Here is a 23,939-nt window from a genome sequence, read left to right as displayed (position 1 = left end):
CATTCAAGAAATAAACTATCATTTCAAAGTTTTATGACAAATCTCAGTTTCATCTAAATGTAGAAGTCCCGCTTCATTCTTGTAAATTTGGCACCCTGGGTGTTACCATCCCAACTTCCGTTATTCAGGTTTGCAACTTTTTTGTAATAAATGATTGAATGCATGCTCATCTCCACGTGCCTTACGACTGTTCAGAAAATTTGCATTTTTTATGAGCATTTCCTTCCTGGTCTACATTTATAATGATTGACTTGCGTCAAAGTTATGTAGATGAGCAATCATGACGATGCATAAAAATGTCTCGTTTTAAACTAATTAATATCTTTCTACTTATTGTAGTAGCATATTTCAAAAGCATGACCGCGGCATTTTTGCGTTATCAGATATAAGTGTGTTGGAAACATGATTAGTGACTTTAAATCCTACTTTGTAAGTAACATGTCTATGCTAGAATTCGCTGCCGTGTGGTGCATAATTGGTATAACAGGCAATTATCTTTGCAACCGAGGACAAATGTATGTTGTTTTTTTTTATTCTGTTTCCAGTATGTATCTGGGTATTTCCATCTTCGATGATATTTTTTTTGATTAATCTTTCCGTGTTTCATCATTTACGACCCTTTAATGCATTTTTAGATACTGTTCAGATATCGGAAAGGATGTTATATAGCACTTTTTAGTATATCAAAAAGAGAATCATAATCGTAAAAGTTGGTATAGGGCTTTTTTGTGGGATGTGTACATATGCTGTAACGAAGGTTATAATGCCTGTGGGTTTCTAATTGTTTTATTGAACTTGATATCTAAAGACTTTATGTGGGATTATCTGTAAAAATGGTAAGTCAAGTTTGTCTTGCACTATATAACAATGGCAAATTTGGTATAATTATTTAACACTTGCGCCCTTTGGCTTCTAGCTAGTTTTCTGAGATTGTTGCTTGCATTTAATTTTTTAATTAAATCTCTTCTATTTATGATGTTGGTGATTCCTCCAGTGAAGAATTTTTAAGCATCAAATTGTGACAAATATGAAAGCCTTATTATTTTAATAGTTTTTCTTTTGTTCTATTTATTATTTACATAAACCGTCCTAGTGGAGTTGAATCCCATGACGTCATTAAACCATTAAAATATATGGTTAATCTATATCAAATTGCTTGCGTTTTTTGGATAAATCTAATTCCTCTTTCTAATTCTTTTTGATATTTAACAGATTAAAAATTCGATGAAATAAAGAAAATAATGTAATTTCTTTGCAGCAATAAAATATATTACGCTTTCAGAATTCAGGGGGAAAAAATTGCATGGTAGTTACACTGACAACAGTAAAAATATAACTTTTAAAAAGTTAGAAAAAATAATGAAAAATAAATTTTGAAAAATAATATTTTTGATAATTTTGTTTTGTCGAAATCTTGCTTAATTTTCTGTCTTATAGAGAGAGCACTAATACTCATTAGCACAAACATTTTCCTTCATTATTATTAGGGTTAGAAAATAATAATTTTCATTTTTGATTACTTACCGGGCATTTTTGCTTTTATTTAAAAAAAAAAAGCGAACGACTTATAAACAAGTTAAATTAATAAAAAATATATATTTAATTTATTTTGGAGTTAATAATTCTAAATGATTAAAATTTTACATAAATGTTAAGCTTATTCAATCTGTGATATAAAAAAATAAGCATAATAAAGAACGATTCAGTATTTCAATTAACACTAATGGAATAATAATTTAACACTATTCACTTTTTGAAGTAAATATTCTAAATGTTCAATTAATATTAATCTTTAATGAATAATATTCTTATTTCATTAAGGAATAATTGCTTAATTTTAGATTAACTTATTTGTAGTTTTTTAATTTCTAAATCTATTTTCTTTAAACAAGCCATGTTTATCACTTTCAATCACCAATTACAACAGCTTAACAACTCTATTTATAGACTCATTTTAAATGTAAATTTCAATAGACTTTGCACCTTTCAAGTGCCACTTTGTAAATAATTTTTATTTGTTTGTTTATTTGACAGGAGGAAAAAACAGTTTTTTCAGCATATTATACAATTTGGGAAGAAAATGAATTATATATGTAATATATAATATATTAATCGTAAAGAGAATCTCCAAAAACATATGAAATCCAGAATTGTTAAATGATATAATTATTACGAATCGTGAAATCTGGAAAACTATTTACAGACAATAATAATAATAATAATAAATAAATAAATATTTAAAAAAAAAACCTGTGCGTCTGTCTTGCAAATCAATGAGAATCAGAATATGGAACATAAAACTGTACATGTAAAACTTCACACCAGAAATATTGCATTATACACATAAAACTTTTGCATTATGTACACATTCTAGGCTCCTAAATATAGGTTATTAAACTTATTATTCTAATACTAGCCATAAGGTTACGATATAGAGGCCAGAGTATAAAAGTAAATTTACTTACCTGTAATAATCCAAATTTGAAAGTTGGCAAATATTAATCCCATTTTTTTGACACTTTATATTGTAGAAGGAATACATTGAAGGCATATAGGCATTGGAATTTTTCCATTTCTTGGCTGTATCGACATTTGAAGTTTTCATAAGCTTGCTGTTCACTTTCTTATAATTGGCAAACACACCTTCCTCAAGCAGATCTTAAAGATGAGATACATGATTAGTATTTAGAATCTAACCTAGACAAAAATATTCGATACATGATTAGTATTTAGAATCTCACGTAGACAAAAATATTCGATTTTGTTATATTGCTGTAGAGAATAGAATATTTTGAGTTTTTCTGCTAGTTCAGTTCATCCGGTAACGGGGAACCTGAAGTCAACCGCTACGTACCTGCATCTTTTACCTTCTGTGGTTGAAAGTATACATAGGAGTGTGGTTCACTTTCTTGTTGCCAGATTATTTCGAAGTGGCGATTGGTTTGTTATCTTCGAATATCCAAGGAATGCATTCAAACAATTGGCTTCCTTCCCTTCTTCGTCCCCCTCCCTCCGTAGGAGATAGCGAACAGTTTCTCTAAAGGGGATGGTAGGATTCCCATGGTGTTAGTGTGTGATGGATTACCTGAGCTAACTTGACTTTCTTAACGAAATACTGTAATCATAATCGTAATATCGTATCACAAACGGCTCCTGCTCTCATTTTATTATGATAAGAATGTCCGAAACACAGAAGTTAAAAAAAAAAAAAATCAAATCTGTGTTGATAATTTGTTTTTCGGATTATTTAAAAAAATAATTTTATTTTCGGGCAAAAATGTGATTTTTTTTCCGATTACCCTTGTCATCAAAATAATTCTTATTTTCTTTTTTATTATCAAAAGTGTATTACAGATGAAAATATAACTAAAAAAGTCAATGCAATATCAGATTTAAAAATTTTTCCCTTTTGGTTTATGTAAACTTATTACTTAATTTAATCAAAAGCTTAGATTTTAGATTTATGAGTTAATCTCGTTTTTTTATGTAACGTTTTTAAGAAATTAAAGACAAAAGCGACTGAATTCAATAATTCGAATAGTTTTCCACATTTTGTTATTAATTAGTAATAATAATGTATTTTTGAATTTTAATATTAATGAGTTTATTCAAATCTTTTTTGAATCATATTATTTAGCTAAAAAACACAAATTTATTGCATGAACATATTTCATATTTGAAAATTCTACGAAATGTATTTAAACAGAATTTTCTTTGAAGCATTTCTCGCATTATTTCAAAATTATTTTTCTCATTTAATAATATGAACTTTTCATATCCATTTTTATATAATTTGAATCTAGAGGAAAGAAAAATAAAACTGAATTCTCAAAGCACTATTAACAATTAATGAAGCATTATTAGATGTAGCAGAGTTAATATCTATCAATATTTATCATTTAAATGCTTAAACATTCAAAATGCAATTCATGGTGCTTTCTAAACTCTATTTATCATTTTTCAGTAAAATCGGATTATTTAATAGAAGTAGGTAATTGCCTAAGGTTACCTCCCCCCCCCCGTTTGGAGGTGGCAAGGGATCGGGATTTTTTTGGTAATTTCCAAAGTAATTAAATTTTGTACTTTCATTGAATCTATGAAGGTCAAGAATTAAAAGTCAAACTAAACTAAAGTATCATTTAAATTTTGAAACAAAATTCGTTAGTAATTAATTACGTATTCTTTATTACGTACTTTTTTGACTTAAAAGAATATGTTACTTCATAATTAAAAAAATGTTCAATCATATAATAAAATAATATGTAGAATAAATTTTTATTTAAAAAAAATATTTTTTTTTAATACGCTATTTACTGAAACCAACTTTCTTAAAAGTTATCCGCAATGTCATGTTACACTGTATCAGTTGGCCGTGTATCAGTTATCAGTGATCCGTAATTTCATGTTGCACTATATCAGTTTACCAAGATTTACTACTCAAAACTGCGTATCTAGAGATTAAATTAAAATCAATGAAAAAAAACAAAAGCAAATCTGGATTTGGTGATTGGAAGAACAGGAGGGAAAGCGGATGTGGAAATGGGACAAATTGTAAGACTTGCGAAGCTTAAGATTTTGAATCCGATTTTGCCTCCCAGGATTTTTTTAATTATATATATATCTCCTAATTTAAGATGTGGTATAAAGTTTTTAATGAAATTTTTTTAATTCAATATTTTGTTTATTTTCCCCTTCGAAGAGCCCCAATATAATGTGAAGCTTTCAGTAATTTTTGCGGTGACTTCTAAGAATTTAGAAATCTGCTCTAATCAGATATAAAAAATCTTAACAAGTTGATGTCCTTGAAGGAAAATTACTTGACCTTTCAATGTCATTGCATCCATCCCTTTAAAAGGGCTTTCACCCCTACGTTTGGGGATCCTAGAAAGAAACCTGATTTCTTTTCAGAAGGGGTGAGATCCTAGTTCAACAATAGGACCAAATGGCTTCTTTTTATTTGCAGTGCTTTCAGGAAATGAATAGTTCGATTGTTGCTTTCTTCAAGAAATACGGCCCACCCGAAAAATTTCATTCAAGCTTGTGTTTTCAACTTCTGGAATGCAGGGGAACCTATTCATTTACATGTTTTCTTTTTGAGGTCGAATAGGCAAAATAATAAATAGTCAAAGGTCGAATCGGAAGTTAGGACAAAGCAGTCTCGGTCCCTCACCAAAGGCAGGACTTCCAAAACTGGAATGCTTTTCTTTTTGAGTAGGACATCCATCACTTATTCTTACAGATGTAAGCCGTTCGATTTTGCTCACAATATTTCGAAATTTGCTTTTTTGCCCCACCCTATGTTATGCTCCCTAAAAGGGTCTTTGTTATATAAATAAATCTGACAGTATTGAAATTTCCAAAACATCAAAGTATCAGAATTATGTTTCTTTATTTTCATAAACTGTATCATCTCATTTTTTTTAGGTAGATTCCTATAGGAAGACTGCCTATAACAATGGTTCTCATGATAAGACTTCGGGAAAAATTCTTCAGTTCTTCTGCGATCTTGGTCCTTGGTCGTTCAGAAGTTTATATATATTTAACTGGCTTGGAATATGTTATTAGGAATGTAAAAATCTCTGACGAGTTCGTAAATGGTCCATCTAGCTCAAAGGAGGTGGAAATGGCCTGGGGTTCATTTTCATTTTGCTATAACTTCTTTAACATTGAAGATAGAAAAATAAATCCAATTAATCAAATTAGCACCTCATTAAGACGAACAACTTTCGTATTTAAAGTTTTTCGATAACTGAAATATCTTAGAAGTTAAGAACTGAAAAGTGATTTTCATGCTCCAATTTTGATTTTTTTTGACATCAACAATTTATGTTGCCAGATGTAAAGGAATCTGCCTTTACCTTCCAGCCTGCCGAGAAGATTTTAATATTCAAATGCTCTACACCTTTATAATTGTATGGCTTGTGCCTCATTCTTGTTAAAAGAAATTTTAAATTCGAACTGATGTTTAACAGTCTGCATTTGCTGCCCTACCATTTCTTGGAATGTGTGGGATTTTAAATAGACAAAGTCGTGACACGCAAAATATTCCCGATTTTATGTACCTCTCCTTTTGAGTGATTAGAATGTTGATAGTGCCATGTGTTTCATTTGTGTTGTAATTGGATCGTTTTATCTCGCATTATTTGATGGCAGACCAATACTGTAGTTGAGAAATTTATATTAAGAATTTGTAAATCTGGAAGCTTTGATAATAATATAAGTCAAGAATTGGCAACATCAGAATGATGTTTTCTGCCCTATTATCGGAAGTACAGTGAAAATCTTGATTTTGTGATCAAATCTTGATATCACAAATAGTTTATACCTTCTAAAAATATGGTAAATTAAGATGTTCGCCGATGTTACTGTTATTAAACCTTGATTTGAAATTCGGTATTCGTACTGCCCTTTGAAAATTCTTACTCTTAATTAAATTTTTCAGCAAATAAAGCATTGGTGTCTTGAAGTTATAACATAACTTTATTACTAATCTTTTTCCAATTGACCAACTTTTAGTTGTGTTTTTTTTAAGACCTTTTACGAAATTCTTTTAGCTATCTTAATGGAAATATCCAGAGTTCACTCTATTTGACAACTATTTGGAACAACATGCCTTTTTCAAAGAAATATGTGATTGATTGACTGTTTCCATCATTGTAGGGGATTCTACTTTAAATGAATACTAAGACTTGAGTAGCTGGTACAAACGGCTTGTGAGACAACTTCAAAGCAATGCGCTGTCACATGTGTCTCTAATGTGTACTTTCCCTATCTTAATCCCATTATTCAGTTTTACCGGTATTAGCGTATCCCTTAATTTCCTACCTGTTTCCTTAAGAAACGGTGACATTCTTTCTTTAATTGAACAAATTGCATTTTTGTGAAAATTCACTCCTTTGGAAGACAGGTTAGGTGGTCTGAGGAGACTCTTTAAAAAAAGAAAGATTTCCCTAAAAGATTGGACTTGTGGATGAAAGGGAAGAGAAATACTGCAGATACCAATGTTTTAAGCTCCGGAACTAGATTGGTTTTTGTTTATTGTTTTGTAACAGTGGCATTGTGTCGATGATTGACATCTTTCATGAAAATAATGGTGAGAGGAAATTCGGAAATTAGTTCTAAGAATTATCTCTCAAAGAGTATAATAGCATATATGCTGAAGTGTAAAATTTCACCGAATTTAAGCTTTGTTATATTGCCTCCTAAGCCCTTGGGAATACTTTCTTGAAAATTCATGTTAAAATGACGGACTTATGGAAGTGAAATCTATCAGCCGGTCCTCTTAACATCTTCGAGTCTTTTTCCTTACCTTCGGTATTAGTACTGTAAAGATGAAACAAAAATATCGAGAATGTTAAATTTGAAACACATGATAGTTATCTTTTTTCCCTCCATGAGAAACTGCGAGATGTGAAACAAAAAAGAGGATGAGTTGCTGTAAATAAATACGTTTTGCAATGTTAATCTGTCCTCTATATTTTTCTGAACAAGTTTTTTGCCTAATATAGACTATGATCTTAAAAAAAGAAAATAATAATAATTCAAACCAGTGTAGTTTTTTGACGATTACTACATTTTCTCGATATTACGTCTATGAGAAAGAAAAAATAAGTAAAAAAAAGCGCCATGCACATTTAAATAATAACTTTTAAATAGTTCTTTGCTATACGTAATCATAATTAGAGCATATGCATCTATTTTCAAAACAGCAAAAAAAAAAAAAAAAAAAAAAACCACGCTTAGAATTTGATGTATTTTGTCAACTCTAACCATTAATGTCCTAAATAAATATTATATGAAATCTTTCTTGAATTAATTCGTTATAAAACTGCAGCGAACATTTTTTTTTATAGTGCGAAACGAACCTTAAATCATGAGTTCTAAGGCCAGACTTGCAAAACATTATAAGCATATCTATTTTTATTTTGCAATGAACGCATTCTTGTAATGAAAAAGAACCTGTTGTCTGGTTCTAATAAAGCAAGTTAAGGCATTTGGAACACATTTCTCGTTAAAGATCAGAACGATAAAATTATGCTGATCCGCACACGTCAGAGAGAATGCGACATGTCGTGTGTGATTAACTGGTGTTGCATCACGGGACGTTTCTCCTACGCAACAACTCTCCTCTTCAAAATCGTCTGCCAGTCTCGATTTGAAGAAATAGCGGATATATTTCCGATGAAAAAAAAAAAAAAAAAAAAAATCTCGTTCCAAAGTTTGTATTGTATAGTTTAATTTATTATACGAGTTTATTGGAATAATTGTATGAATTAATTTTTTTCAGCCAATTATTAATTTAATATTAAAGTATTATTATATTAGGATATAGATAATATTATATTAAATATTTAAAAAACCAGATGATTTGTAGTCTAATATCGTTTAGAGTTGGCAGACACTGTTTTTTCTTACTTTTTAACTGCAACCAAATAAATAAGATAACGATTATATCGTTTGATTAGAACACGAGCAAATTCCAGCTGGAAGTAATTTCTTGTTTACTTTTAATTTCATTTAAGATTCAATAAACGTTAACAATTTATTTTTATTTTTCACATAATTTTTTTAGCTTTGATTTGCGCGTGATGAATAGAAAAATAAAAATTTAGCAATATAAATATATGAAAATGACAATTTGTAATCTTTCATATCGTTTGGTGATTTGCAAGCATTCTCTCATATATTTATGTGTAAAGGAATAAATAATGTTCTGCTTACGCTGCCTAAATTTAAGCGCTAACGAAGTAACGATTTGTTTACTTTTAATTTTAGCCTGTGTTTATATTTTATTTTCATTTTCTTAAAAAAAATAATAAAATTTGCCTCATGGGTTGTTTGTTACTCAGCCGTTTCTAAGCCCATTATAATCGGAATATTTATGTTTCAGCTGTTGACCCGTCGTTCCTTGGTGTCAGGGTTAATTGTCTTAAGATCGCACAAGTCCGTCGGATTTATCTCCAAAAGGGTCATTTCAACTGCGTGATGAGATGTTTTAATCAATATCTGGGGTGTAAAGATCAGGATGTTATGAAATATTTATTATTATTATTTTTTCGTTATCGTCGTTAGTTATCTTTTGCTTATGATGGAATTTTTGTGAGCTTTTTGAGAAATCTGAAAGTGTGTGTGTGTGGGGGGGGGGACTATTGTGAGATCGAATTCCGGAAATTATATCTTTTAATTAAATAAATCTTCTACAGCTTGATAGCGCTTTTTGAACTCTTCATAAATTTTAATGTAGGAAGTTAAAAGGGATAATTTCCTTGAAAATATTTTTAATAAATATTGCAAAATTTAATTATTTTGCCTTATTTAGCAGAAATTCATAAAAAGTTGTTTTTCAATTTTATGTTAAATCATTTTTACAGAAACTTGATTTACAAAAATTAAATAGATAGATGCAACATACATTTGAGATTTTTTTCTATTCCTAAATAATAAATATATAGAAAGAAGCTGCAGTGGCTTATTGACTTGAATCTTAGCTTTAAGAGGGAAGAATATGGGTTCGAGTTTGGATTTTGTCAAAGACCGCTGTTTAGAAGTGACTTATAAGATTTAAATCCATTAGGGTTAATCTTTCTTTTACTGGTGTAGGGATTTGGGGAGAAAGTTGCCGCTCAGGTGTCGTCCGTGCCATTTGATCATAGTTAAAGTTAAATAATTACTAGGTCAATCCCGAAAGTTGTCTTGTAGTTTCAAAACGAAACATTAATCTAACTAAATCAGACTTTATTAATATTAATAATAACCCAGATATGACGTACAATACTTTTAGAGTGAGTTGGCCCAAATCTATGTTGCATAAAATACGTCGTAATTTATGCAAATTATGTATACTGTCGGATATAAATGTATTTTTTGTTTACTTATTTTCAAATAATTTTTGTTTGATATCTATATATATATATATATATAATTTGGGAAATAATTCTTCATGGATACACATTCGTTTTCTACTCTCTTATTATCATCAAAAGCATATTATTCTTGATTCTGCAATCAAAAGCTATTTAAGGGCTGTTCCAGAGATATCAAGTGGCACCATGGCCTGTAATTTCTTTCATATCTTCTAATTTCGCATTTTCTACCCTTTTTATTATGAGACCAATTTTCTTAGACTTACAGTATGAGACACTAAGAGGACATTAAGTTTTTATTCCTCTGAATAAACTTAATGTCTCTCAAGCCCTCTCTTCGGGGTGCGAAAACTTAATAGTTAAGGCAATTTATCCCCATATAAAACTTAATAATAACTTCTATTATCCTCGGGGAAATTTAGAAAAAAAAATCTTAAAAATGATCTTGTACACCCCTTCTTCCACACTCCAAAGGGTGACAGAAACCTTCTTTCGCCACTGACCATGGTCGAGTGAGCCCGATTTTTACCTACTTATTATTTACCTTCAACTCTGTAAGCAGCTTTGAAGCAATACACACACGAAAAAAAAAAAAGAGGAGGGGGGACGGAAAAGAATTTACCGGAGTGTCTATTTGATTTCATCTGACGGCACACATCAGAGAAAAAGCAGCAAAATACACACATTTTTTTTCTCTTTTTTTTTTTTTTTTTTTTTGCCTCTTTTGTTCTTTTCACTCTCACACTATATAATAATGTTTGCTTTACCGTTTCTATGACAACCACTGTTTATTGCACAGGAGAATTCTGCGAAAAGTGGGCGGGTGTGCTGAGGGGGGGGAGGTGGAGGACAGCAATTGGCTACAGTTCATTAGCTTAAGTGGCGGTACATTATAATGATACGAAATACTTCGTGTATGTATAAAGACAGGTATGTTGATTTTAGTGTGTGGCTAGTTTTTTTTCCTACCGTATTCCTTTTTATTTTTTTTATATCGCCCCATCATTATTTTAACATTTTCTTCTTCATTCTTCTCTTTAGCCAGTTGTGGGGGGAAGGGGGCTTCTTTTTCCCCAGTGAAAAATTTTCATTTACTACTATCGGAATTTACTGGGGTCATGCTTAAAACCATTCAATACTTCATGGCCATATTATATCTAAAAGCTGCTGGTCACGATATATAAAAAAAACATTTTTATTAGCTAAATCATTTGTAGAGTTTCCTGGTTTGAAACGATTAGGCGAAGCAATTACAGCAATGGGGTTGTTCTTTTATTCGCGCCTTTTTTTCCCCTTTTAAATCACCCCCCCCCCGCTGCCCAGCCTTTTCCTGATGTTCTGTCCACTACTTCCATCATTAGATAAAAAAGCGACCACAATTCATTCAAGACTGCACTTACTTACCTTCGAACAGTATGAACGATTCAATGTTCAAAATGAACTTGCCTCAGTGATTTAATGTTTACCTTCTAAACGTCCAAAATCTAAACTATTTTGGGTTCTATTATTTATTAATAAAGGATAGCTCATTCAATTGTTCATTAAATACAATATTAAAAAAAATCGATAAACTTCATACATAGGGCCTTTGTTTGTACTGTCTTTTGGATTGTGGTGATCACCAGTCTGGATGTGGAGAATCACAGCCTAGCTAGTGGCTAAAATACAAGTTAAATTATCTGAAGTCATTGGTGTCATGTAGAGATACGGGACATATAGTTTGTTTCTGACTATTTGTTAAAGGAGTCGCAATAATAAGTGGCTCCTGGGTTAATTTCAGCCTGCACGCCATATTTAGCTTTGTAAAATGAAATAAATTGATTCTATTTTGTCATCGACCGTCTTAAGACTTTTGTCCAGAAAATCGTCTTTCCTCCCTTTCCCCTTATCCCTTCCCAACACCAATTGACAGCAGTTGAAAACTATACGATTGGTCACTATGAGGTCCCTGTGGCTTTAAATCGGCCCATTAGTTCTACAAATCACAATTGCTAAATTTTCGTCAGGTGTTACACTGTGTGGTGTACGTTTGATTGAACGAATCATCTTGATTAATCCCGTTATGACGATTGATAAATCTTCGTTTTATGACACTTTTTCCGGCTTATTTGCAGAGTTGGTACAGATAGAGTCATTTTTATAAACAAAATACATTTCCAAGTACAGTTGATGTCAGCGAAAGTTGAGACATCCTATAGAAATCTCAGAAAAATTAAACCCTATGAGATAACTGGATGCCCCTGTTTATTCTAGAGAAACAACTCTATTATAAAGTAAATTTGGTCGCTTTTTTTTATTACAAAAAGTGTGGATGATTTAAAATCTGTTCAGCTCATTTGGATGAGATTCGTAACTATTTAATTGGACATCACGAAGTTTCGTGCAACTTTACTGTATTGTTACCGATCACTATTAAAGAAAATTTGCAAATAATTTTCCGATTCTCATATGTTCATAAATTCTTAAATTTCTTCAAATTGATTTAATTCAGATTAATTTAGCATCACATATAAACTTCAGAAGCATATAAAAGAAACCCATGAAACGTACTGAACTTTTTAATTTATTTGAATTTTTTAATTTAATTCAAATAAATTTTAAAAAATTTTGATTCATTATTATAAACTTTTAATTATATATTGCATTTATCATTTTAAACTTGTTTACTGATGTTTCAAATCTATTCTTGCGGATAAATGCCCTTGGAAAAAAAAATATAAAGCGCCGAGTACACGTGAGGGGGGGGGGGGGTTGTAGAAAACAAATTCTTTTGAAAGGGGTGCAGCCTTGACCGTAATGGAGTCTGGGTTTATTAGAGGGACCGAGTTGTTTGTCACTATTTTGGACTGCCCACGTAGGGACATTCTAAACTATTTTCGTCTTTTCTTTTGTCCCACCGATCTGCCTTGTATCCCCCCCCCCCCCTTTTTACGGCGGGTTCGGGCGTTGGAATCATAAAGTGGGAGGGGATGGGTATCTGAGAAGAAACTGGCCAGTAGCAGACATGGATCAAAAATTTGCTGGAAAGAAAGAAAAGAAAACTGGACGGATGAAGGAAATCCATTTTTAATTCTTTTATGCCGCCCTTGCTTTTAGATTCCCTATTTACAACCATTGTCTGCCTCAACCGCATAACTACGCTAGGCCTTTTATCTTTTTTTAAAGGCCCGGTTGCAGACCAGGGTGCATATGTACACATCCTTGCCTCCCCTCTCTCTCTTTATTCTAAAGAAAGACCCATCGAAGAACACCTGGATATTTTGGTACGAGGGAATTTCTTGATGTTTTTTTGTTTGGGGGGGTATATGGCTTTTGTTTAAAAATATATACCCGTAGTAGACGTGTCACCTTTCCTTCGATTACTACCCCCCTTCCATATCTGAAAGAGGGTTGATCTGAGAAGGGGGTGATAGACCCCCCCCTATAAGGGTCTCTCAAAACACAATCGACAAATATCGGGCGATGCTAATCAGACAGCAAGTTTCCCACGTCAGGATAAGTTCTTCTTTTATTTCTTGGTAAGATTCGGCCCTCCCTTTGGTCCTTATTCTCTTCTCTTATCCCCCCTCCTTCTTTAAGACTTTTTTCTTTAGCTTTCTCGTCAATTCATGTTAGTCATTGCGTAGTTCGAGCCAAAAAACAAGAAGTATAAAAATAATATCGTTGATACATATAAAATGCGAGCATTAAATGGGAAAGAGAAAAAAAAGATTCCCCCCGGTGTCTTTTGTCCCAGCCGAATTTGTCCTCTGTCCCCAATGTCTCCGAGATCTCTTGTTGTCCCAGTGACAATGGGCCATGTTCAAAAAACATACCTCATCTAGGGGCATGGGAGAGCTTGCATTAACGACTCTGTGTTCGGCCCCTTTTCATGAAAACTATGGATGCATTTTTTTTCTGCCCTCTCTTCTCATCTGTAGTAATATGGGTTTTTGGTTTTAGTATTTTGACGGGGGGAATCGCTTTGTCCTGGTAGTTCGCGATCTAACACCTGGTTTGTGCCTCATCCGTGTTGTTCCGCGCGTTCGCTGTTTTAAGTAGTTCGGAACTGATGCTTGAATGGTAATAACGCTGTTATAAAATGCAGGAGCGTTATCCGTTTGCTACTAGTCAGTAAGTTGTCTCTTTATGATTTTGGTCAAATCTCCGTTATTTTGCGCAGTTTTGTATTCATTTTTTGATTCAGGCTCTTCAAGTACTTAATTGGTCAATTGATTAATTTATTAATTATATTATAAATAACCCATTATGTATCCTAATGTAAAAGTTTTAGCTCTTTTTTTTTTAAATCGAAATCTTCGTTATTTTGAGCAAAATCGCAGGGTTTTGCGTAAAATAATGAAGAAACGAGAAGTTCAGTATCAATTTCGATTTTAGTTGAACTTTTTAAAATTGATCAGTTGATTACTTTATTAATTTTAGTTTGAATTTTTATAATTGGTCAATTGATTGCTTTATTAATTATATTATAAATAATCATTTATGTATCGTAATGTAAAGGTGTTAACTGCTTTCTTTAAAGAATCGAAATCTTCGTTATTGTGAGCAAAATCGCATGGTTTTGCGCAAAATAACGGAGGGGGGGGGATGGGAAATTTAGTTCAGTTTCGTAATTTTAGTTTAACTTTTTTAAATTAGTCAATTGATTGTTTTATTAATTATAATAAAAATAACCCTTTATGTATCGTAATGTAAAGGTTTTAGCTCTTTTTTTCTAAATCGAAATCTTTGTTATTTTGAGCAAAATTGTGTAGTTTTGTTTAAAATAATGAAGGGGGGGGAAATTCGATATCAATTTCGTAATTTTAATTGAATTTTTTAGTAATTTAATCTTTAATCTACGATTATCTGTTATATTTGTGATTTTAAATTATCCAGTGCTAAAATGAGACAGGTAAAAGACTTTAAACGAATGTAGCAGAATTGAAACTATTCAGATACAATTTACGCTAAACATTAGAAGTGTTAACTGAATTGCTTAGAAATCACTACGTGCCATTTTTTTACAAAGTTTTTATTTTTTTAAAAAAGATTTAAATGTAATAAATAATCTTTGTAGCTTCCCTTAACTAAATGTAGGCCATTATTTATTAATAATAATTAGTGTATGTTACTTAATAGTTATTATTCCATTTAAAACATTAATTTTATTTTTTTATTTTTTGGACTTAACAACATGGTATAAGACTTAATTCTAGCAGTTTAGAAATTAAAATGCTTTTGAAAAGTAAATTTCGTGTATATTGATTATGTATTTTTAATAATACATAATAATACTTAATTTTGTCAAATGTTTAGGATGCTTAACTTCCTGCCTGCTTAAATTCTTCATAGGTTGCTTAGTTAAAATGTAGGGTGGGGGGGGACTAATTTTTCACCTCGTTTGATTAAATTCAAAATATACTACTTTTGAGCATACTTATGGGAAAGATTTCGCATAGATTGTAACTTTAAAAATTACTTTTTATACCACTATTTAATTTTTTTTTTTTTTTGAATTGTTTAGAAAACGTCCTTTTAATAGTTTGTATAACTGTCGAATGAATAGCTTCAGCAAACTTTTAAAAATTTATTTTCAATAAATTTTTATAATTTTGAACAATTTGTTAATGACAATAAAACCATCGTTATCAAATAGGACTACTGATTATGATTTATTTTTTACTTTTTTTATACTTGTGTAGTTCACTCAAAATGTTATGAGTTTTAGTTTCCAGTACCGATTAAATTTAAACAACATGATTTTCGATTATAATCTACATTGCTTCTAATCTTGAAAGCATAATCAGCATTTCTATGCTAGTTTGCACGTCGAAAATATTTATCTTTAAAGCTTCTGTGTAAAGCACGTTATTTTTTTTAAAAAAAAATGTGACGATTCATATTTGTTTTGAAAAGTTCAGATGTGAAAATACATTTTTGTCTAGGAGCAGGAAAAAAGTCACATATAATAATCATGAAAGATAAAATTATTTCTTCACTTTTATTCACTGCTTAAATTATTTGTAGATGTATTTCTGTTGCGAATTCTTAAGGGAGATGGGGAGGGGGTTAAAGAAAGAAACTTAACCAGTCGTGTTAAACAAAAATTCTGTGGGCCAGTCAATTCATAAAGAGTTTTTCATATTTGATATTACTTGGGTGTTTGGAAAGTTTTTACATTCATATATTGGCTTCATAAGAATTGTCATAATTTCCTGAATGCCTTTGTTTTAAATTAATGAAAATAACTAACATTTCCTTATCTCATTTATGTTTTTTTTAAATTGGTATAAATATAGAAGAGAAATGTATAAACTCATGTTCTTGTACACTTGGTAACGGATTATTACTACCATCTCTAAACTGGTTTTAAACTCAGTTTGATTCTACCAACTATTTGTGCATACTCCATTGGGGAGATATTTTGTCCATTAGAAATGCAGGGATCCGTATCATAAACCAATCGTTGTTTTGAGCTCTTGCTTGATTTAGATATTCGCTTAGTACTACATATTTCGCTAGATTGAACATGCGCAAAAGGAAATAAAAAGAAAGATGGGACAATGTCACAAATAGTTGCTCCGTCTGGCGAAATACTTTTAATAATCCCATCTTTACAATTTTGTTACTTAAACAAGATGAACGATTATCATCATATCACGCATAAAAGATGAACTATTTAAGTTTTCGTATAAAAGTACAGAATTAATATAACTAATAATTTTATTAATAAATGAAGTATAAATTCCTATATTATGATTATCAATATATTGACTAGGATTTCATTTGTTAGATTAATCTCTGACTTTAAAGCTGCATAAGAGTTAATTATAGATACAAACCATATAGTTTTGAGCCGTGATCAGGGGATAAGGACGTTATATGGGCAGCATTTAATTCTCAATACTTACTTGCCACACCAATGATACAAAAAATTTAAAAAAAAAATTATTTTTCTTAATGTGAAAAATTAAATAAATACATACACCGATACATCTAAATAACATTTTGTAAGATTTTGACCAAAATAGTCTATTATAAAGGTCTGAGCTTTGGGAGAGATCAGGAATTGTCTTTCGCCGAAAATTCTCTGTATGTATGTAACAGGTATACTTGGAAGTTTAAGGAGTTTTAAAAGCACTGAAACGATATATTTATCTAATTTTTTTTCCCCTTTAAAAAAATATCTTTCGGTCAGAAGATCACAACAAACTTTTCCTTCAAAAAAAAAAAAAATGCTATAAAAGAAATTCTGTTATTATCATTAAGATTCAGAATTCTTTCAACTTTTTTTGAGCTTAAATAAATATATATGTCGAAATTTCTAAATAACATTTTGTAAGATTTTGGCCAAAATAGTCTATTAATAAAATCTGAGCTTCAGGAGCTGAAATTGGATTTCGCCAACATTTCTCTGCATGCTTGGAAGTATAGAGTGTTAGATCCATCTATTCTAGTATTAAGTTCGTTATCAAATTACATTCGAAAAATTCATTTTATTCCTAGTGATCTTTAAAAGCATCGAAATGATAATTTTTTTTTTTCTTTTGTTCTTGTTGTTACTTGATTTTTTTTTTTTTTTTTTTTTTTTATCAGAAGATGAAACTTTTCCTTCGAAGTAATACTATAAAAATATTTTTTGTTAGTAACATTAAGAATGAGCATATTTTTCGTTTTTTTTTTAGCTAGTTTAACTGAAACTCAGTCAACTAAAACATCCAAGCTCTTTCTATTAATATCAAAATTCCAAAAGTTACTTGTTTAATCCAGCACTCAGACATAGAACCCAGCTTTGTGATTCGCTCTATTCAATAACTTGGGAATTGAAAATCGGTTCCCACAACAAGATTCCAACTTTATTCATTCTATTTATGGTAGTTCAATAGAGATTGCTTAGTTATAGTCTCCCCCTGTCCCCAGAATTTTTTTTCTGCACCCTAAGCAGGGCCCCATAGAACTCTTACGAACTCTGCATCCCTTCATCCTTTTCTTTCTCCTTAATTTGGGGCCCGACTACTTCCGCTGGAAAGAAACTTTTACTGAATTTATGATATCAATTTGACTAATGTCAAATAACATTTTGTACTGATTGATTAATTAGTGAATTACTCATTTAATATTTAAATCATTTTTTATATATTTAAACTTTAGTTGTTGAATTTAAACGTGCAAGAAATAAATAGAGATAATATTTTAACGAAAAAACTGGGTATAACTAAACTAGTCATACTCGTATGGGCATATATTCCCATTTGTAAGAATGCTTTAAACGACGGGAAGATTATGAGGTGCTTGTTTGTATTTTAATCAACGCCATCTATTGGTAAACATGTGAAGTATCTATATAAACGACAATGTTTTTGGGTTGTAACAATTTACTATTGCTTTATTATTATCATTTTGAAAGTTTTCCATTTAGTATTATTGGGTTATTCAGAATATAAAGACCTCAATCATGGGACGCACCAAATTGCATTTTCGACATTCATTGTTTTTTGGTTTTTGTTGTCGTTGTTTGATTTGAAGAAATCTGCTGCCGAAGTCCGTCAGAAACTTCTAGAAACCTATGGTGATGTTGCTCTGTCGTATCTCACTTGTCGGTTTTAGTTTCAACGATTTAAGAGTGGTGATTTTGATGTCAATGAAAAAGCACGGCCTGCAGGACCAAAAGAAATTCGAAGACAATCAATTGCCAGACTTATTGGATGAAAATGGGAAAAAGTTGTAGAAAATATTTTGATTGACATATATTGTAACAATTTCTCTCAATAAATGTCTTTTTAAAATAAAAAAAATTTATCAAAATACATGCAAGCACCTAATATATTTTACCGGAGTTTATGAATGTAATGCTGAAAAAAAATTAGGATATGTACCTTTTTATATTAGTAATAAATAAAATTTAAACAAATAAAATAATTTTTCAGGGACTAAAATTGATGATGTGATGAAACTTTAAATATCACTATTTTAAACCATTCTACCATCACCTCGAGGAATATTAGCCAATCAACGGGGGCCTCGAATAAGAGGCGATTTTTAATTGATCTAAAATAATGAAATTCACAGTTTTGTGATTCGAACAAGATTTGTTGCAGAAGGGTAGAACTTTATTTTATTTTAAATAGAACCGAAAAATTATATAAAAATTTAAACTATAATTTTTTCAAGAATGTATTGTAAATGTACTAATATGTATTAAATATACTAAATGGCTCAAATAATGTAAAATACAACTTTTTTCATCATTTAGAGCATTTTACCAATTGGAAGTGTGTTTAACAGTTTAGAAATTAGTTGTTGGACCACGATGAGAGTAGACAATCTCATAAAAAAATATTTAAAAAAGCTTTAAACGACGTTTTTAATTGAAATCAATTATCTAAAAAAAGCATTAAATAATTTCAGTTATTCAAAGTAATTGTAAGAATTAAAAAAAAAACTTAAATGCTATAATTACATCAATGCGCTGCTCAATATTAATTTTATGTTGTGTTTAAAATATATTTATTTTTCCCAACGTTATACAGGTGTATTGCAGTTCATTAGCCATTGGCCGGGGCCTTCAGCTGCATTCGTGGTAGAGTTTTGACTTTGGATGAGTAAAATTCCGTGGAAAGCATAAATTAATTTAAGTAGAATAATTAAAATTAAAATAGAAAAATGAAAAATAAATACGAGCATGAAAAGTTTTACTATAGAAATGATAAATTAAGGGATAAACGTTAGGAAGAGTAGCTAAAAATTGATTTATCGAGGCTTTTTGGAGACGTACGAAAGCAAAGCTTAGGCTAGGATCGAACCTGAGAGAAAATGTTAGGAGGACAGTGACGAACCAACCACGCCAGAAAGACTTTAGAAGAGATATTTATTTTCCAAATCAGAAATTTATTTTGTTGCCGAGTTTCGCACACTTCTACATTATTTATCACGGTTCTATCGGCTTACATAATATTTTTTTCATTGAATGACTTTTTGACTTTAATACTTTTTCATTTATTTATCAAAATAGTTGGATATAATACATTTTAAATTTTGTTATTTTACTTGTGAAAGCTTGATTTGAGCGTTCCATTCGAATATTGACTTCTTGATTATCCAAGATTCATTCGTTATAATCAAAGTTTCAATAGAAGCAGTATACGATAATTATTCACCATGTGTTAATATATAGCATCACTTCAGATAATTGCATGAATGATTAAATTTTTTGACGAAAATGTGTTATTTTTATTTTAAAAATTTCTGAAATTTGATTATTATTATTATTATCATTATTATTATTTAGAATCATAGAAAACAAGCATAATATTGCGAATTGTGATTAAAAACTAATTGTAAATAATCTGCTAAGCAAAAGCATTGAATGTATAGAATAGTTAAAATAAGAAATGATTTTACTTCAGTGTGTAAAATTTACATCCAGAAGTGAAAAAAATTTTGTTGATAAAATTGATTACCCAAACTTACCTATTCAATTAAGGTTCAACTTCAAGTTATAACTGCTTTCGTAAAAAATTTTGAGTTTTGTATTATTTCAAAATTAATTATCCTTTTATGTATCTGCAAATCTTGCATTTGTAAACGCAATTTGTACACACTCAATGTATCCTCTGTAAGACTGGGCCTAAAACCTGTAACATTCAAATTTTACTTCTCCAATTAATTGTAATCTTTCATGTCGAATTTTTCCTTGGTAATCGTTTGAATCTTTTATTTCTTGCTATTAAAAATGCAAAATCTTTTTATTAAAAAAAATGAAATTTTAAATTACTTTTGAAATACGTAAAATAGCAAATCGAAAAAAACAATTTAATTTTGGATTTTGTCTGTATTTTTTTAATCAAGTGAGAATTCTACAGAATTCAGTCTAAAACTAAGAAATCCGAAATTTCGAAGTCCGTGCCAAGTCGGGAAGAAACTTGCCAATTCTTCTGCAGATATACGATATACGTTTGTTGCAACCCTTTTTCAAAGAATTGAGGGTGCGGGGAAGGATCGGGGGAGAAGACCCCTCATCTAGAGTCTTGCATGTAATTGGAGAGGTGATCCTGGATTCGACCAATCCTGATTCACTCAAATTAAAGAAAAAAGTAATTATTGGTCAAAAGAATATTTAGCCAGGTATATAAAGACTGCAGTAATTGTCAGTTTTCCTTTTTAGCCTGCATTTACCGTGAGTTCCGGACCCTCAAAATCCAAAAAGTTTATTTTTGTTATTTTGGTGTTTGTTACCTCAAGGTAGAAATCGTCATTCTGAAAAGAAGAATTTGATACATAAAAACAATATGTTTTACTTTTGGATAAATGTGCTGCTTGAGGAACCTTAAACCGATGTAAAAAGATTATCGCGGAATTTTTGGATATAACAGCTTTAAATACAGCTAAATATCAACTTTTTGTGGATATGTTTATTAAATTTATCATTTACTTTGAACCATTTAGCGAACGATTATTCCTTAAATAATCGTTTGTCGTCTGCAAGAGAGATATTTCATTTTTTGTTCCACTTTAGAACATATTAATTTTGTATTTGCGAATACTTAAATGTAGGTACAGTAATTTTTTTTCTCCTTTGAGTGGATTTCTTTATAATTCCAAAATTGGCAATAATGGATATCGCATGTTAAACGGCAAGACGGCTTTCAAAATACGAAAAATATCACGCATACGATTACGTAAGAAAGGAAAGAAGAAAAAGAAAAAACGGCGGAAATTAGAAATTTATCTGTAAATACTAATTTATTATTTTATTTTAGTTGCATTAATTATCAATTCTGTGCGATTTATTTATATATGACTGTTATTTTTTGAACTGTTTTGAACAAAAAGTTAACCCAGTGAAAGAAATATTAATTCCTCGATATAAATGATATACATATGTTGGACTGTTTTTGTACAAAAGAGTTTATATTGATTCTGGAAAAAGAGAAAGAACTCTCATTTCTCTGATTGCCAATGTTTTTTTATCCATCTCGTATTTTGTTAAATAAGTGTGAAAGAACAAAATATTGCTAAGTTTTTGAAGGAAGAAGCTTTCCAACTCGCCGCAAAGTTTACTATCCACAGGTAAATTCCTTTTTTTAATAACTTTATTTTTGTAACTGTCCAGTTCTTTGCTCATCTTATAATTAAGATTGCTAATTTTTAGTTGCTGGCTTAGTCTGTCGAAATATGCGCCTCAGACATTCCAAAAGGGGGAAAAACAAAAAAATAATTATCTGTTAATGATTCAAATTAAAAACAGTTGAAACCTGTTTCAAGGTCTTCTTCTTCATTAGGACCAATTCGAATAGTAATAATTGCTAGTTTTGCTTACTTGCCATGCAATTGTAATTGCATGTGTGGAGTATTATTTCCTCTTCGGACCACTTCAGATTGATTAAGAAAAGTTTATTATCGTGTACGATGATTTATTTCATTTGAAGAATAATTTTTTTTTCTTCTGTAAATGTTTTGTTTTATTTTATCGTTTTCTTCTTCAAAGATTGATTGCCATTATGTGTAATTCATTTTAGCTAGTAGGTAATTCTTAAGAAATTCCATTTGTAGTCGTTGCGTTCTCAACATATGCGATAGTGCGATTCCGGTTTTGAAAATGTAATATTTTGACGTATTAAATTATCTAACTTGATTTAGAAGAATTTAATATTTATAACTGGTTCAATCTCTTAATTATATATTTTATCAATTTCATATTTTGGGATTTCGTTGAAGGTCTTTCATGTATGAGTTAAGTATATTTTGTTGAATTTGAATATTACGAATAATGCTGTAAAAATTATTATATTATCTGCTAAATTATTATAATATATAATCTAATAATTTTGTTTTTAAATGGATTTTATTAAATTTTAATACTTGGTGCGCAGACTTTATTTAATATTTATAACTCGTAATTGGTTCATTCTCTTAATTATATATTTTATTATTATATTTTGTAGAATTTTAATATTTCGAATATTGTTGTAAAAATTATTATATTATCTACTAAATTATTATAATATATAATCTAATAATTTTGTTTTTAAATGCATTTTATTAAATTTAAATTCTTGATGTGCTGACTTTATTTAGATGAATTTAATATTTATAACTCGTAACTAGTTCAATCTCTTAATTATATATTTTATTGATTTCATATTTTGGGATTTCGTTGAAAGTATTTCATGTATGAGTTAAGTATATTTTGTTGAATTTGAATATTTCGAATATTGTTGTAAAAGTTCTAATAGTTCTATAGTTCCTGCTAAATTATTATAATATATAATCTAATAATTTTGTTTTAAAATGGATTTTATTAAATTTTAATTCTTGATGTGCAGAATATAAATTATTGCTTGTGATTTTCAACGTGTATTCTTTTACACGTCTGTTTAAGTAATTTATAAATGTTTTTCTGTTTCAGTAATTTATATTAATAAGTTCTTATTTATAACATAATTTCATGTTGTTTTGCTACACAATAAAAATAAGAGTAAAAGCACGTTTTGAATGTTCAAGGTGTGCATTTTTACATTATCTTTCTGATTGAATAGATTATTCGCCGATATTAATGTGTTTTTATTATTTAATTTTACTTATTACATATTTGCTTGTTATTTTTTTATGCTTTCTTTATTTTCGAATTGTTTATTCTTGATGTGTAAAACATTTACATATAAAATGTGCAAAAGCGGATTTTTATGTTAAAATCCAATATCTAAATTGATTTTTATTAAGTAAATTATTCTAATTAATAGTTTTTAGAGATAGGAAAAACGAGAAATATGGAACGTGATTTTTAAACATTTTAACGCCAGCTTTACTGATTTATTCAATTGAAGATTTGCTTATCTGTTGGTAATTAGAATTATATTTTTATATTCTGTAATGGGTTTTGCTATGAATCTAAAGTATAAAAATATTCATTGTTATTTATTTGCTTTGAATTAAAATAAAGCAAATGGTAGTTTTCTTAACTTAATCTAATTCTGATTTTGCGTATGCATGGAAAATTAAAATTAGTTGGAACAAACTATTGATGATAGTTATTGAACCAGGTGTTTTCAAGGATTTGATATCATTTTGAAAATGTTGATACTCAGCAACTGC

General features: G+C 29.9%; 1 protein-coding gene across 7 annotated transcripts in view; it reads left to right on the top strand.

The window, feature by feature from the left end:
• LOC129988848 (zinc finger homeobox protein 3-like) overlaps nt 1–23,939 on the top strand; it is a 415,162-nt gene that overhangs the window by 271,299 nt on the left and 119,924 nt on the right. Inside the window, exon 1 of one of the 7 annotated variants that reach the window (XM_056097127.1) lies at nt 13,918–13,976. The exons of the other annotated variants lie outside the window; for them this stretch is intronic. The gene's annotated coding sequence lies outside the window, so the exon portion shown is untranslated. Of the gene's footprint in view, nt 1–13,917; nt 13,977–23,939 lie in introns of those variants that run through there. 7 annotated transcript variants of the gene reach the window in all.

The sequence above is a fragment of the Argiope bruennichi genome, chromosome 10, assembly GCF_947563725.1.
Source record: "Argiope bruennichi chromosome 10, qqArgBrue1.1, whole genome shotgun sequence".
Lineage (NCBI taxonomy): Eukaryota > Metazoa > Arthropoda > Arachnida > Araneae > Araneidae > Argiope > Argiope bruennichi.
Note: the sequence above shows the minus strand (reverse complement) of the source record. Positions and strands in the feature narration are given on the sequence as shown.